General features: G+C 28.4%; 1 protein-coding gene across 2 annotated transcripts in view; it reads left to right on the top strand.

Moving 5' to 3' along the window:
* LOC111621971 (probable maltase-glucoamylase 2) overlaps positions 1-5,387 on the top strand; it is a 41,934-nt gene that overhangs the window by 3,489 nt on the left and 33,058 nt on the right. The window lies entirely within an intron of this gene.

The following is a 5,387-nucleotide window of genomic DNA, read 5'->3' as shown; positions in this document are numbered from 1 at the left end:
TGGAATATCTCAAAATCAGAAAACTTTTAATAAATTTATTATTTTTCAAGTGACAATTGTTTGCTTGTAAGTTTAAAGTATTTGTCAAACTGTTTGTCAAATAGGCACATGTTATACACACGAGTCTATGTTGTCTTTATCTGGATTGTGATTCTGCCCGTGGCCAGGCCGTGTTTGCCTACTTTGATACGGGTGAAAAGATCGATTCTGAGTGAGAAACAGCAAACATTCGGGTATATTGGTAAATTCCGAATATATACCACAAACTACCCATCCACATAGTTCTATATTCGCCAAATGGCAAACATTAATCCCTTGGGATTTGGCCAACACTGCATGTATAGAGGCACATTTTTGGTATTATGGCCGCTCGATAAATTCGGTGTTTGCCGAATGCTGAGCAAACATTTGATCAATACGGAGTAATATGGATGATTTACTCGTGAATAATAATCGGTATTCGCCGTTTCCCACTCCTTGTCGGAATTATTGTGCGGAATTAAAGGGGACGAATAGGCAATTATTCGGCAATCAGCGAATACGGAATGTGTGGATCAGTCTTTATAATTAGTCGAATACTTTATTGTAATATAATTTTGGAAAATATTAAAAATTCTAGAATTCCAATAGCAAAGTTGACACGCTGTTCGGACCAATCTTTGGTATAATCTATATTATCTTCACACTAACATCTTGATTAGATTGTATGATGAAGCATCATCATACATTCTAATCAAGCGAATTTTACCCATTTTAATTTGATTTTGCATTTCACTAATGTGTAAAAAAAGTATCATTCTAATATATAAACGAAAAAAAAAATACATTTCTTTCGTCAGTTTTCAAAAATCGATATAGCAATTGCACAAATACAAATGCAGTAGATAATAAACTATAAATATTGATTTAAAATTTGATCAATACATGTAGAGTTTGTAGAAAAATTTCTAAAAATTGCATGAAATAAGTTTTTGTAAATTGTCCTTATCCTTTTGATTTGTATTCGTAAAAAATTTAAAAAGCTTAATACATGTCATGTCATCAAGAGGAACCTTTATAGCGTGATGATGGAGATAAGTAAAGTGGTTATGTAAGACGATAATCGTTAAATGGATTGCAATAACTCTAAGCGTAAGTTTTTCGAGAAAAAACAAAGTAAATGCGAAATTTTGTAGAATTATTTATAAAAAGAAATAGCTCAGAAATCAAAAACTGGACAAGAAGAAGAAGTAAAAGAGTATACTCAGCGCAGAAAGGAGACGAAAGGAAGGTGAGATGAAAGGAGAGGAGAAAGGTCAATGGATCAAAAAGAACCGTAATTGTAAGAGAGATGACATTTGAGATTTATATTTTCGAAATTTCCCAACATAAATTAAGTGTTAGAAATGTGAACAAAACCCAAAAAACTCCATATTGCCAGCCCGTTGGTCAGTCGCAAACCCACGACTTCCGATCAGTGTTAAATGGTTTTATCCGCTGGATCACTGTAAGCGTTATTCGAATTCAGTTAATTATTTCGAAAGTTAATTAATTTAATCCAAAAAAATAAAAAAATCTAATTTGTAATCTATACTGTACTGAAACAATATTTCAGTACAGTACAATTTACAGTTTTGTTTTTATATAAAATTATAAATTGTACTATTGCTATATATATAATATTATATAGACTATTAGTTTATTGGTATACATTAGTGTTCATATAAGCAATTAATTAATTTATGCAATTCTAAAAACTTCAAGTTATAAGTATTTTTTAAAAAATATATTTATTATCTATAAAAATTTTTAAAATTCTGATATTAAATTTTAAGATTTTTACTTTTTACTAATAAATATATTTTAATTCATCGTATTTTGTTCAAAATTAAAAACATTATTTTAATATCTTAAGTGAAACTTTCTAATGCTTTTAAATTAATTTATTCTAAATTTCTGTTCTTTAAACTTTCGTTTCAATACAATGATGTTATTGCTAATAACAAAATGTATAGGCCTATACTGTTCAGTAAAATATAATAATGATTTTTAGACAACTCTTCTCCCTTATTTTTATATTGATAATGGAACATTTTCTTAGATTTAAATCAAAAGATTTAATCCAATAATATATTTTACAAAAGATAAAGTTAATTAACTGAAATAAACTGTCACTCACAAGGACTAGTTGTATCATTAGATAATGATTGATAACAAGATTCGAATTTTAGCTACTTTGTCCTTCTGATACAAGTAAATATTTATACATTTGGATATGAATTCAAATTAAATAATTCCTTTTTTGCTATAAAAGTATAATAAAAGTATAATAAAAAAATCAAAAAGATGCTAATAACATTTAACTAAACTTTTGTAACATACTTGTATATTCTATGATGATTGAATCCAAGAATAATAACTGAATAAGCTACATTTTAGAGAGATTTATTAGTGCATAGCGTATTCACTACTGTTTTTATTTCCGAATTATTTAACAGCCGAGTGGGTAAAACTACTCAACGTTGGTAGTTTGATCGTGATTTCACGCCTCACCAATGGGCATGTCACGTGGAATTTACAGGATTTCTTCACATGCCTAACAACTAACTAGATACCAGTTTCCGTACGTCCTCTCGGGAGGCATCCACCTTGGTAGATCAAACATTTGTTGTGTTGCCGTATTTCAAATCAAACCAAACCAAACAGAATTATTTACGAGTAAAGTGAAAAACTTTTCTGTAATTTACTAATTACAATCTTTTCATATAAATATATCAAATAGAATTTATTCCACATTTATCTCGTTTGCCATAACTCTCAGCAATTTCTTCATCTTTACATTATTTTCGATCATCACAAAACTGTACAAATCATTCTTAACTTTGAATATTCTTTTCATAATTTTGTATGTTTCTGATATTTTATTTTTAGATTAGCATTTTTTCTGTCAATACTATTTCTACGCAAAATATCCTCAATCGTAATATAAATTAATGGTAAATTGGTATAAAGCCTAACTAAACAAAATTGAATTGAAATATAGTTATATTTTATGCACCCAGGTAATGTACTGCACCTTAGTCTTGTAACCGTTGTCGTCATTTTTAGAACTATTCAGGTGTTTCGAATAACATTTAATGAAAATTTATTAGTGTTTTAAATGTCCTACAAATCAAATAATAATCATCTTAACAATATGAATATTTTCATAATAGAAACTAAAATAATAAATTTTTAATTATCTGAAAGCACTCAGCATAAAATATTAACAATTAAAACAATTTACCAAAATGGTAGATTATAATTCATTCAACTCACTGACATGTGTCCTTGTTCTGTACATTCAGCGACAGTGGATATAATAATAATGTCATGCCACCAAAACTAATATAAATAAATATAAATATATATATATATATATTTATTTATTTATTTATTTACTTATTTAACCATTTTAGAGTTTCGCTCCTCAAGTTTTTCCAATTGAAATTCACGTACAAATTCAATTGAAAAACTTTTTCGAATAACTCTTAATGTGTTGATAGTAGTTATACTAATAATTAATGTGATAGAAACTTAATTTCTATGCAATAATACATTATAAAACCTTACGGGTGTAATATTTATCCAACATTGATGACGATTACAACAACAGTGGTGGGTGCAGTACAGTACTTTTACTTTATTTTTCCATTTTTAATTCTTTATGACCTTAGGGCTCTAAGATGATCTTTTTTATGGTCTTGAGTTCGCGTGGGTTCAGATGGACGTTCTTCTGAATTGCTTGCTCGTATTTAATCCTGTGCCCACTAGTGGCCGAGTGCATAAAACCACTGAACATTGGTAGTTAGTCGGTCGTAAATTTGCGCCTCGCCAACATGGAGTTTTCCGAGTTTTCTTAACGTTAGTAACACCTAAATAGGGTTCAGTTTCCCTAAGTAAGTCCTCCCGGAAGGCATCCCCCTCGGCACCCGTCGCGTTATCATAAACCAAAATAATTTGTAAAAAAAATAAACGTTGTCATTACCAAAATAAACCTAAACTCGTGTTACATTCTAGGTCCCCAGGAAGATAGGCCTTAATGATGCCTTAACCGTCTCGTCCATTCGGCCTTCCATTACATTTACTTTGATTTCATTATTTTATTTTAAATTATTATTTTTTTGTTTATATTTTAATTTAAACTCTTAATCCACTATTTTTGTAATTATGCTCTTTGGGCTGCATATAAATCCTATAAATCCCCACTGTCGTCCGTCCGTCTTTTCTTAATCACGAGAACGAAATTAGATAGATGAAACACGAGACCAGGTATGGAAAGCTTAGGGGCAGGAGGCCCGATTAACAATACACAAACTTCCGGTTTAAATCAGAAATGGCGTTATTTCAATTCAAATATTTTCCCCTGAAAGAAGTTAGATAGATGACCGGCATGACTCATTGCTAACAGGAAAAGTATGATGTACAGGGGTAAGCCACTACTAATTTCAGGTAGAGAGCATATATTTTAAATTAAAAATTGTAACACGGCATTGTGACCATGTCACAATAAATAATTGCTCGTTACGTCTATCCTTTTATGTCCTACATTTTATTTTATAATATATAATCTAATATAATTTATACATTTTTGATGACTTAAATAATTTATTAAATATGTAAAATAAAAGATAATTTAAATAATATATTAAAAAAGAATTTAAAAACTTTAAATTAAAAATATCTTGTTCTATTTTTCCTTCGTACAAAATAGAAGAATACTGTGAATTTGTAGGACCAGAAGCAATACATGAGCACATTTTAACAGCATATGCTGTTGATGAATAAAATCAATTTTTTTAAAATAATTTTTAATATTAATATTAGAATAAAATTCAGTTTCAATGAACTCTTCATTGATACTTTTAATTACTTATTATTTCATAAAAGAATTTGTAGAAATTCAGATAGAAATTTATGACTAAGAACAATCACTGCTTCAGGGTATCATATTATACTTATCAATCTTAATTAATAATAATAACTGTAATCTAAGAATTTATTCAGATTACAATGTAAAGAAAAAGATTGTCAACTTTAATTGATTTAATCCATTATGTTCAAGTTAAAATCTCAAATTAATGAGGCAATTTCTTCTAACATATTCTATTGGTATTAATAAGTTTTTAAATGATTCTATAACAGAATTAAAACGTTTACATGTAAGCTTAATAATGTATTTTAAAAAGAACTTCTTATATAATTTCTTCAATTAAGCTTTCTGTAAAAGAAAAATGATAGATGATACTTAAGTATTTTTTTTTTTTTTGGATTAAATTTAGGTTATTTTCACTCATCGACGAAAAACAATCTATACATCAAATGATGTCAACTAATTGGCTTTAAGTCCATCAACCGTATTTAGGCCA

Source organism: Centruroides sculpturatus, unplaced genomic scaffold (genome assembly GCF_000671375.1).
Source record: "Centruroides sculpturatus isolate CEXI.00-Female unplaced genomic scaffold, Cexi_2.0 scaffold82, whole genome shotgun sequence".
Taxonomy (NCBI): Eukaryota; Metazoa; Arthropoda; class Arachnida; order Scorpiones; family Buthidae; genus Centruroides; species Centruroides sculpturatus.
The sequence above is the reverse complement of the archived record's forward strand: the minus strand, read 5'-3'. Positions and strand labels throughout refer to the sequence as shown.